Below are 12,500 nucleotides of genomic sequence, written 5' to 3' on the forward strand. Positions count from 1 at the left end.
AGGTTGCTGCCCTTCTTCTTTACTCTCTCACACAACACGAACGAAAGAAAACGAAAGCGAAATGCGGAAGAGTTGGCGGCCGCTGCAGCGCGCGCGATCACACAAAAAGAGAATGTTGTGTGCGCCCTTCCCCCAGACCCCCTTCCTCTCGCCCTCTCGCAGGAGAAAACGGCGAAATGGCGGCGTGAGGCGCCGCGCGGCGTGATATCAACTAGAGGGAAAGCCCCACGATCGCGGTCTGGCGGTGGTGGTGTTGATAATGATGGAGAAAAGCAGCACAATACTGTGGTGCCATTTCTGTGCGTTTTGTCTGGCAAAAAAAAAATGAGACCGATGTGGTGGCCGGGAAGAGAGGTGATGATCACATCATCGGCTGGAAGCCTGACTACGGACCACCTTTTTCCGCCGTCGCTCCCCGGTGCCGGTGGTGGATCGGGGGTCACGGAAGAAGAAAGTAAGATGAGCAGCAACGATGATGCGCCCTCCCCCCACCCCTCAAATGGAGTGAGTTGAGGTTGAGTAGCGATTATGTAAAGAGAGTGGCGGGCGCACGCGTGAAGCAAACGGAGTGTGGAGAAGAGGGCAGGAAAGAAAGGAAAGAGAAAAAAACAAAACCACAGACACACACACACACACACAATCCATCCTTCGGCAGACAAATGTTAAACGCTGAAGGCGATTTCTCTAGCTCCCCCGCTGGGGTCGACCCTCCACCCCCTTTGATGAGGGCGGGGGGTGTTGTTGGGGGTGGTGGTACGCATAAAACACGTAACAGCACAACACACCACACACGTGGAGCGCAGCCACAGAGCAACAAAGAGAGAGAGAAGAAGGAAGAGAGTGTGGGAAGTAAGCAGAAAGTGAAAATGGTCGCGATGAACGCCCCCCCTCAAAAGCCTTTTTATGGCCTGCATAAGGGATTGGAAAAAGGGAGGCGAAGGGGGAAGATGAGAGATGAGAGGAGTAGAGCCTTTCCTTTCGGTAGCTGGTCGTTACGAGATAGATGTTGTAGTAGTTGAGCTTCATCTTGAAGATACATTTTCTCTCCTCGAGGTCATCGTCGGTTTCGGTTGGTGTGGCGGCGGCATCGGCACCATCGGCACCATCTGCTGCCACAATGGACGACGTCGTTGTGGTTGTTGTAGTGATGAACCGTTGCTGAGGCGAGACACTGGCGCTGGCGGTGGTGGTGGTGGTACTAGACGGTAGGCTTGGGGTGATGCTTGGAGCTGGTCGCTGGTGGACTGTCCAGCTGCTGCTGCTGCTGGTGCCGCTTTCCGCAGGATGATCTTCTACTAACCGTCTGGCCACCAAGGACGCGGAAGACGACGATGATGACGCAACAACACCGGGCGGTGGAGGAGTTTCGCTTGGTGGTGATGGTAGTGTCGCATCGCCAGACTTGGAGATGGTCGTTGTGGCCATGTAGGTAGCGGTCAGTATGCGACGGCGGGTTAACGGAGGGGCCACCGCCGGACGGGGCCTCACAAACTCGCCGGTAGAGGAAGAAGGAACGATGAACGCGCTAGTTGCTACCTCGGCTGCGGCGTTGGCCGGGCCCGCATTTGATCCTGCCACTGCCGCCGGTGTCGTTGTGGCAATGGCGATCGTTCGGGTCCGTACCGTCGTTGTCGCCGTTTGCAGACATGCGGCGGCATTGTCGTTTGCCTCCATCATGCTGCTGCTTGCTTGGTTATTCTACACGAACCACCACACGATCGACGATCACGACGGGGACTCACGATCAAACCACACGCAACACACACCACACTCCAAATCACAGGTGGCGGCGGCTGTGAGTTATTCTTTTTTTACTCCTCAAGGTAGGCAATCAACAACACACTGCACCGCCTCCTTGGTTGTAGAGAGTAAGCGGTGTACTAACTACTCTCCAGAGCACACTACGATTTGGGGCGTGTGTTGTGCGTCGCTAATCAACACAATACGCAGATGGACGACATAAACGCCGTTGATAGCACATTCGATATTCTATCGATACACGGAGCACGCACGGAGAGAGAGCTAAGAACACGCACAGAACACGCACGGACACCTTTCTTCAAAAGGTGTGCGCATCCAACATAATATCACCACCGCGCGCTCCCGCCGTCCGGGGGGGATGGGTTCACAAACGGACAAAACACACGCCGTAAGCCGGCGGCAACAAACACTAGGGGCTGGGCGCCGTGGTCTAGAGAGGCGCAGCGGATTCGGTGCGCAGCGAAACAGTGCGAGAGCGTCACTGATCGGAGGACATGCGCGCCATTCCGCGATACTTTACTCACTACGCGCGCGCTCAAAACGGAACACGCGAAGAAAGCGTCGTCGTCGTCGTCGTCAGTAAGGAAGGAGAGTGGCCCCACGATCGACGAGTGCGAGAGAGACCAAGCCAGACGATGATAACATGGAAGTAACGATGGGGTGGCGGCGGCGGCGGCGTCGCTGACGAGACGACGATTTGCTTGCTCCAACTCCACACGCTACACTCCCCTCCGTCCACAGCACTGTACTGTTACCGCATTGACGATGGACGACACCCACCAACCACTAACTCCTTGGATGATGGAGACAGAGATCGAGAGAGAGAAAAAGAGCGAGCGAGAAAAAGAGGTGGGGGGCGGTGGACTTTCACTCAAGGTAAGGCAGCCGGCGGCAGGCAGGTGGTGGTGACTGGGGGCTTTCCAACACGCAGGAGAAGGGAGAATCGAAGGCGCGCGAGAGCGAGCTTTCGGTCGAAGATTTGGCGCCCGAAGTGGAGCTGGGACGAGCGTCCGATCCGTACTTTCACGCACACGAAACTTCCCATCAGACAGTCAGACAGACAGACAGACAGCCAGACAGGCAAATGGCACTATCATCATCATCATCATCATCATCATCATCACGATTAGAGCATCATCTGTTCCTCCCCCTCTGTGTCCATTACTCAAATATACTACTGCGCCCCGAATCATCTCTTCCGCCTCCGATTTACCGGAATTGAAACGATGGCCGCGTCTCTCTCGCTCGGTTGGAAAGTGAATGATTAGGAGGAGGAAATGGAGAAAGAGTTCTTCTTCCGATCGATCAATGATCGGTGGGAGAGTTCTTCGATGCTCTCTCGCATGGAAAAAGGACGCATAAAATCGGCGGAATTGGCAAAGGTGAGTATTGAATACATGAGGGGAGAGGGGATCAAGAAAGAGAAAGGGGGTTTGTGGTGGTGGTGGTGGTACAGGACGATCCCTTCGAAGAAAGTTAAATCCAGCAAACTACCATCGGAGAGAAGAAGGCGGCGACCCGACCCGCCAGCTGCCTTCTCTCGATCTCTTTTCCACTACACTATACCCCTTTCACCATGCGGTTGCTAGGAAACACGCGCGGCTGGTAACAACACGAGTAAGCGTTATGTAAGTGAAGAAAGACGGAAAGAAATTAGAAAGAGAGGGTGGTGGGTTGCATCGCCGTCGATCGTGCATCATCTCCTTCCCTGATCCCTTGTGATCCATTATCCAACTGTGCTCACGATCAGCCCCCCTTCCCCACCCCCCTTATTCTTTCTTATCCTTTTCATTTTTCATTGCCGATAGTGTTTTCATTTTAGCATTTAAAAACGGAGCATCATTTGTATGTTCATATGGTGGTTGGTTTGTTATTGCAGTTAAAAAGATCTATTTAAGCACTTTTTGTTTGTGTAAGTGATTTAAAATGATGAAAGAATGAAGCAAAAGATCTGCAAAACTCTTACAGAGCGCCAAACAAACACGGCAACTAGTAACATTTCTTTACATAATTACAATTATTGATTCCCAAATTTGCGATACTAAAGTTTACAAAATTGACACAAAAGTGTATGTTTGTCGAGTTTCAAGAAAACACCAAGTGATCTTCTATCTATCGTCTGAAAAGATCAGTATCTTTTCTCGATTGTGGCGCTGGCTGTTTGGAGACAACAATTTGGAAATGTCTCTTCCAGTTGCAGCGTCGTCGTCGTCGTCGTCGTCGCCGGCTTCATAGTGGTGCAATTCATCCTCCTTACATTTCGGGGGCTTAAAGAGCAACAGCAGCAGCAGCAGCGGTAATATCAAGTCAGCTAAAAAGCAGCCACAAACGAAAGTGAAAACGAAAGTATTCGTTGGGTGATCGTGGGGTCTTGCCGCCGCCTCCACCACCGTCGCCGGCACCGCGCGTGTCTGCACGGACCCCTCTCTTCTACCCTCCCCCCTTTTACTAGAGCTTACTTCACTTTCGCTCTCATTTGGCGCCGTGTTTCGCAGCCGGCCACACCAACAACAACAACCCACAGCCGAGAGAGCAGAGCAGAGCAGAGGGAACCCAACCTTCCCCCCCTTTCATTTCTCTTCAGAAAAAGGGAGACCGAGCGCTGGCGATTGGGGGGGAATCTGCTGGAGCGAGTGTTGTGTATGACGGCATCGTGATCGTCGTGATCACCCCAGCAGCAACCGGAACACATTATTTCGAGGGAAATTGTAGCTCTGGGAGTAGTAGTGACAGAGGTGGTTACAAACCATCAAGGGGATGATGCAGGACACCTCTCTCTCTCTCTTCCTTGGTGATTTCTGATTATTCCAGATTTGAATAAACACCCGTGAAACCCGGGGAATCCAGAAGAAGTATTGGTGGTCATGGGGATAAGAGCAAGGGCGAGGGATCGAGTGCAACAGGGATCGAAGGGCAAAAGCTGGCTGCTGGGCCCGGGACGATCCGGGCGGAGGATGGGAAAAAGTGAGAGTACCATCAACACGCCTGTAACAACAATACTACGGCGAAGGGGGAAGGGAGATTCGGACTGTGATCAATCTGACGGAGAAAAAGAGTAGCGAAAGTAAAAGGAAAACCTCCCACTAGGAGCGGGGATGATGATGCTAGGGACGCGCGCTACAGCAACAGGAAGTGAATGTTATACACGCTTTAAACACACACACACACGCCTTAAAGTGCACCATTACAATCCATTTCATCCACAAGGGGAAAAAAGAAAACAATGTTACACATTACTTAATCCACGAAAACTATTTGAAACAATCCCGCGTGTCTCACACACACCCACCACCACCATCACCACCAGCAACAGCAGCAGAAACGCAACATGGAAACAAGCGATTGATTTAGCGAAAGTTGGCGTAAAATGTGGCGGTGCTGCGGGCGGTGTGTGGAAGAGGTGAAGGAGGAGAAGAAGCACCCAAAAGCGAGGGAATGCACGGAGGATCCGCTGTTATGCAACGGAAGAGATAGCAGAAAGCAATCTCTTATCAAATCGGCTGCCGATCGATCGGTGGGGTGGTGGGTTGGGGTGTTACTCTTAAATATGCCTCATTAATCACCATACAACATACAGTACTCGCAAGCATAAGTAGCGATCGTGCTACAGCAGCAGCAATCTGCGGGCGACAATCGAATTTAATGCTTTATAGATGCATGCACCACGATTGGAAGGAAGGAATGGAGCTGCTGGGAGGAGAGAGAGGGACGCGAGAAGCGCGAAGAGAGCGAATGGTAACCAAATTTATCTTCACCCACGCACCCATCGCTTTATACGCCATGTGAAAGGAGAGTATTATGCTGAACCAACGGCGACGACCACCGGACCCCAGACCACAACACAACACACTGAGAGAGACTTTCATTTTTCACTTTCACGCAGTATAAAAATGATTGTGTAAATAATGCGACGAGAGAGAGACAGAGAGAGATATGGCCAAAAAGGAACCAACCAGTAGTAGCACATGTGCAAAATACCACCCCACTAACCACCACCACCTCCCGCACACACTACACCCTCTACCACACACCACAGAGCTGCATCCTGCAGTCTAACTGATGTTCATCGTCCCATCCGCCACTCCGTTTTGCATATGCCTTTCTTCCGTACAACGGGGCAATGGCAATGGGTGCAATATTTCATTCGATTGAGTTTATGCTGTAGTTAACAGGATTATCGATCCTGGCAGTACAGACAAATAAAAAGAGTTAAAGTTTTGATAACAGCTTTTAGTTATTTTCGTTTTCGCTGTCTCTTGTTTGGTCACTTTCTTTCCCTCTTTGTTTTATTTTAGAACGTTTTGCATGCCATCTATTACGAGCAAGTGTTAGATCTCCTTGGGTATTTCCTTTCCATCCCATTGTAAGTTTCATTGCATACGCATTACACATTGACGATAGTAATGTTCTTTCTGTCTTATTTGCATGTTTTCAGGCCGGCTTTTGGCCGTATTACAGTGAGCAAATTTCACCCTACAGCTGACAATGTACTACACAAAATTGCCAGTGAAATGCGACTCTTTCCATTAACTGTTTTTTCACCACAGTATTCCAATGTTACTGCTGTGAAAATGGGCTATATCAACTAATTATAAACACACAAACAGAACTGCGAGTAACAGAAAAGTCTGCTCAGACAGATGGAAATTGTACTACTGTGTCCAAAAAGTAAGGTAACACGGTGTCCAAATTGCCCGCGTAAATGGATATCTTTAGTTTTGTATTTTTTATAGGTTGTCAGCACTGTTATTGACAACCATGGCAAGATTCACGTCAAAATATTAGTGTTTGAGATACGTATTTTTTTGTGAACTGCTAAACGTGCATTCTTCGTTTTTCTCCATGTCGCAAATTTTTAAGCAAAGATTTTGCATTAAAAATATTTTTTCTGCTGCGAATATACCAATGCAAATGGTACAGAAAGCCTTTAGTGACGATACTACGTCAATAAAAAATATTTACACTTGGTGGAAAGACTTCCAGGAGGGTCGGGATCGTTTTGAAAAGGAAGAACGCTCTAGACGACCACCAACGACATCGATGCAGTTCACGTCTAAAAAATCAAAGATTTGGTGTTGGAAAACCGTCTATTAACAATAAGAGACTTTGTTGATGATATTTGCATATCAAACATATCCGCTAATTACATTTGGAAGGATGTTTTCCATTTTCCATCCATCCATCTAACACTTCGTTGGTTTTCTGTGACTTTTTTACCAACATTTTCAATAATATCGTTCCAATAAAACTGTATGCACCTGTTTTGGTTACATTTGGTTTCTGGCTATTAGACAAGCCCAAAATTTCGTTCCTGGGACTCTGTTTTGACACGATAGAGCAGATTCAAGCCGCTGCGAAAAAGGTGATGAAGGCCATTCCTAAAGACGACATTTTCGCGTGTTTAGAAAACTGGAAAATTCGTCGGCAAAAGTGCATTGTGTCTGGGAGGGATTACATTGATGGCAAAAAATTGATTTGAAAGAAAAATTAAAGAACTTTCAAAATACATCCACTGTCACCTTATTTTTTGGACACAGTAGTATAATTTACCCTTCAGCGCCAAAACCAAACTCACCAGGAACACATTAAAAGCTCAGCTGTTGTTTTGTTACCAAAAGTTTAGAAAACAATTTGATGGCATTCGACCATGAGCTAGCGAGGATTGAAAAGCGAGTACTTTTACTTCGAAAAGATATTTAAAAGTTACACAAAAACCACTAAAGTCTCATCATGAAATATGTTGAGGTGGATATGATTTTGACGGCGAAGTGAATGTTTTACGCATCCACTACTGTAGCTCTACTCCAGGGGTCGAGATATACAAACCACATTCGTTAGAAAGCTGGATACGAGCACCAAGTAAAGCGGAAAAAGGGCCAACTTTTTCAAGAGAACGGACGCTGCTGCTGCTGCAGAGCGTACAACACCCAGTGGGTGAAGTGATCGTCTCTTTCAATTACCGCCGCTCTATGTAACCGGCGGCCCTCACAGACTTTGTGACCGAGCGCATCATAATTGGGAAGCAGCAGCATAATAGAGCGTTCCGTTGCTGCTATTGCTGCTACTGCTACTGGTTTGTCTCTTCCCCACATCTCAAGTGCTTCGAAGATGGCGGTGGCGAGAGCATGTTTTTCTTTATGAATGATGAGGAAAACATTTGAAAAAACGTCAAACAACTTCCGGCCCATCTTGGCGGGGGGGCTGTTACTCTCATCACTTTCACAGGATGAAGTGAAAGATGAATATCAGGTAGCAGGTACTTAAAGCGCGTACAGATGTAGCGGGTTATTAAAGCAATCATGCACCACACCACTGTGTTAGCTGACGAAATAATGGTTTCTCGAATGGCTCCGTATCTTCCTGCAGAGCAATACAAATCTCGCTATATCGAAGATATTGATAACAAGGCAACATTTAACACAAAACAGCTAAGAGCTATCGCCCATTAGGTAATGGTGTTGTTACTTTGTCTTGAAAGGCAACGGATTTATAGGCGGGAGCGTCTCTTAATCCATTTTTTCATCCTCTATCATGTCCAAACATTCGCGCAATGACGACCAACGAAGAGTGAGATACACAATTCATGAAGCACGCACACAAGAACTACTACATCAGCATGAGAGGAGGCGCACCAGGATGGGAGGAACGGGGGTTCGAAGGTCGTCGCCCTCCTGCATCGAGAGATGGATTTGGCATTCTAATCATACGCACCCGTCTTACACACCTCGGGAAGCATGAATTGAACATTAGTCGGCGGCGGTCAACACTTGATCGCGCGCCCATTACCAATGTAGCCGCGCGCGAATAGAACGTTAGGGAAACGACGCACGCGGCGGTGAACGTTCATTCATTCTCCACGATATTAGTTTCGCTCCAGTGCGTACATATGCGTGCGTGCGTGCGTGCGTGGGTACGGGCGTAGAAATGAGAAAAAGGCTGGCCGCGCCCTCCCCCTTATAACTTTATTCTCGCGTCATGGCGCGCGCTTCACGCCCGGGGTGCGTCGAAAAGAATTTCGATAAAAGCGGAGAGCCAACGACCGATGAACGACCACCACCAACAACAACAGAGAGTAAGCGGAGGAGGAAATGACTATTTCCTTTTTATCGCCCCTCCACTACTGCTTAACAAATACATTTTCTTTTAGAGAGAAAGAAGCAGGTAAGCGCGACCGAAATGGACCTGTGTAGACACATAATATTAGGAAGATCGATGAACTCTGCGAAAGATACGAGTGCGTTGTGATCGTTGTGCTCCCCGATGGCCAGAAGACAAAGGGGAGCACAATAAGTAGTTTCTTTTTCTTGCTTTAACAGGAAGGCACGGCTGTGATCTACAGGTGGTGATCATCGTTGTCTCACAAAGTTCATAACCAAATGTCACTATTTTGCGCTTCCTAAAAGTTTAAATAATCATTGCAAACTGCTTCCTCATAACATAACATACTAATGTTTATGCTCTTGGACGCAACAGTTAGTTGCGATGAGTATACCAAACACGGGAGTGGTATTATCCAGATATCGCATCTCAAGCGATCGTTGAACCCGTTGCAATGGCAATGGCGATAAAAAGTTTGAATGACCGTGTTTCATTTTCATTCACTACTATCACATGTTACAAAGTAAAAGAACACATTAAAATGTGAACTTTTGTGTGAATTTTGCCCTTACCACCTTAAGGGTGGTTGAGTTGAGAGAGACTATATCGTTGATCTCTTGCTTCTTGTTTGCTGCTTGTAAACTCATTTCTCGTCAAAAGAACAACCATCGTCGCGTGCGAAACATGAAGAGATAGGTACATCCTACAGAACAGTAGAAAGTGAGCATCAATGTGTGTGAGAGGACCGAGGTTACGATAGCATACGAGACAAACATGTTTATGGAGAGCAACACTCGGAAGGCAGTTCAATGTCATTTCGTCCTCTACCCGCTGCTCAGGGTTGCTGGTTGGTGGTAAGAATGGGGGGGGGGGGGTGTGCTCCCGGACCGTCACATTTCCAATCGAAGGTGCGCTGCTTTCGTTCTGTATGCGTGCGCGCGTTGCGAAGAGCACACAGTTAAAGTTAAAAGCCAACGAGTAACCGCGCCGCTCTGTTGCTGGCCCGGTCGACGATCGGACACCAGTGCCCCCCAAAGATCACCAGCAACAGCAGGTACACGCATATGGTATCTGTACTCTCTCCCTCTCTTCCTCTCTCTCTCTCTCTCTCGCTATTCCCAGTTTCATGTTGCGCCCCGACTGCTCATGATGATCATTGGAGATGGTATAATATTCTACATCCCGAATACCTTCTCTCGCTCTTTCTCTCTCTCTCACTGTCCCCCGCGTGGAAGGTGGAGTTCCGTTCCACATCGACAAACCACTAACCAAACCACATGAAGAAGCAAACAGCGACAAGAACTGGAGAAGGAATGATGGGAGCAAAAGGTGGAAAAATGGGTGGGTGAAGGGGAGAAGAAGATTGACCCCCACCGACCGGGGTCGATTGCCCCGGACTTATTATGCTCAACCACACCACACATAAACACACACACATCCATAAGCTGTAGTAGCGAACAAATGATGATGATGATGATGATGATGATGGGGAGCAGTGATGGTGTGCACACCACGAGTTATATCGCGCGTTCTGTTAGAACTTTCTTCTTCTCCCTTTTACGGGGGGATCCACCTTTTGCGGTAGTAAATGGGGAGAGGGAGAGAGAGCGAGAGAGAAGCAGAGAGTGTCAACAACCGGACCACAACACAACACAACACACATCGGTTCGGTAATCTCAATCGTTCTAGTCAGAGCGCATAGAAAACACATAATTTTCTGGTCTGCGGATTACAAACACATTGTTTTTTTCCTTCAACCATTTTAGCTCAAAAGGTTTGGATGAAAAATTCATCATTCGCAGAGCAATTCGCAAAGCATTTCTTTGTTGCTCTACACAACACACGCACTCTGGAGAGCTGGAGTTTGGTGAATAATCTCAAAAAAATAAAACAAAAAAACAAAAAATTAGAACGAACACATTCTGCGACCAAACGGGCCTTGGGATTGTGATTGGGTGTGTTCATCAATCATTTTGCCACGGGAAAGCTGAAAACGATCTGTACGGACGGACCTAAATACTGATTACCTCCCCCCGTGTGGCAACCCAAAAAGGTCATACAAAAAAACATGGAACATGGAGGTTGACGTCTTCATTGTGATCATTTGTTGGAGGAGCAAGAGGAAGGGGGAGCCATACAGAAAAAACAGGACATTCGCTTAGTGTCCTTCTTGTGCTCGCTCGCTGGTGATGGTGCTGGTGCTGCTTGCTAATCGTTATTTAATGGGAGGAAGCAACACACAGGCAGGCACACAAAAACAGCACCATTATCCTTCCGTCCGTAGCAGACGGTGGTGATGGTGTTTAAAACCCGATAATGCGCTCACAAAAGACGTTATCATTTAGGCGATATGACGCGAGGGGGTCAATCATATCGTGCTCGATCATCATTTGTTGCGGAGGAGGACGAGGATTCTAGGCTCTTGCTGTAGTTAGTCTTCATTCTGTGTTTCTCTGGAGGAGCAGCGAGTGCCGTGGCCGCGTATGGTGGTTCTGAGGCCACAAGCAATCCGCGATGGTGGCAAGTGGTTTTTGTCCCTCATCTTCATCCCTATCCCTATCTCACCTCTTGTACCACCGTCGCCGCCGTGGGTCTTAGCACCGGGTTTCGAACCTCACCAGGGAAGGAATTGCTGCTGCTACGACGACGACGACGACGACGACCATGAGCTGTAGCCGTTCGCGCGGTAGTTCAAAAACCTCTCGGCCTTGAAATGTGACGTCGATCCCATCTTACCCGACCGACGGTGGCCCAGGGTGGCCACCACCGGCCCTCTCTCTCTCTCCCTCTTTCTCACACACTATACTTATTCTCATTCTCATGTGCGCTCTTCTTTCCGTCTCTGTCTCTGGGATGTTTTTCATTCCTTCGGGGTCCGTTCGTCGTCGTCGTCTTTTCTGGTTGTGTGTTCTCCTCCCTCAGTACACACCAAAGGCCAGGAGGGGCGGCCGCTCCCCGCGCAACAACGCCACGTACGGTTTGTACAACTCAACCGGTGTGTTGTTCCCGTGATACATGTTCTTCTCCCAGGAGGAGAGAGCAGCAGCTTGATCTCGTCCTGCTTCGCCCGCTTCCACAGGAGAATCACTCTCTTTTGCTCACTTTCACAAAATAAAAAATAATATAAAGAAAAGGCAGAACAAACCAGAGAGAGAGAGACGACGGGAGAGTGCGCGCTGCTGCTTGAACTTTTGCTTCGATTCTCTCGCCCCTCACGATGGAGCTAGCTGCTACTCCACATCGAGCTCATGCGGTTCATGGGCATGGACAACGGGAGTGAGCGATCGGAGGAATCATCGGTAAAGGAGGAGGAGAAGGGGGTGCAGAGACACAGTCCGAAAGTCCAATCTTATATACACACAACATCGAACCAAGTCACACCCCATTTTGCATGGATCAATGAGTGAGAATTGATATTACTCATCACCGCTGATAATGAAAACAACAACAAACCGAAGAAGCTACTACTTCTGGAATATTGTGAGCTTTCTGGAAAGATTCGTGGAGTGGTTGTTCACACAAAATGTGATCATTTCTTGAGAAAACACAACTACGGAGATCCACTACTCCCTTCTCTCCTGGGGCTTTGGCTTGCTGCCGCCGCCGCGGTTCGAGAGAATTTCCACCGGTCAACAGCACGG

At 48.4% G+C, this 12,500-nt stretch overlaps 1 protein-coding gene across 7 annotated transcripts in view; it reads right to left on the reverse strand.

The window, feature by feature from the left end:
• Window positions 1–12,500, reverse strand: part of LOC125948343 (protein roadkill) — a 67,339-nt gene that overhangs the window by 3,309 nt on the left and 51,530 nt on the right. The gene's annotated exons all lie outside the window — the stretch shown is intronic.

Source organism: Anopheles darlingi, chromosome 2 (genome assembly GCF_943734745.1).
Source record: "Anopheles darlingi chromosome 2, idAnoDarlMG_H_01, whole genome shotgun sequence".
NCBI lineage: Eukaryota > Metazoa > Arthropoda > Insecta > Diptera > Culicidae > Anopheles > Anopheles darlingi.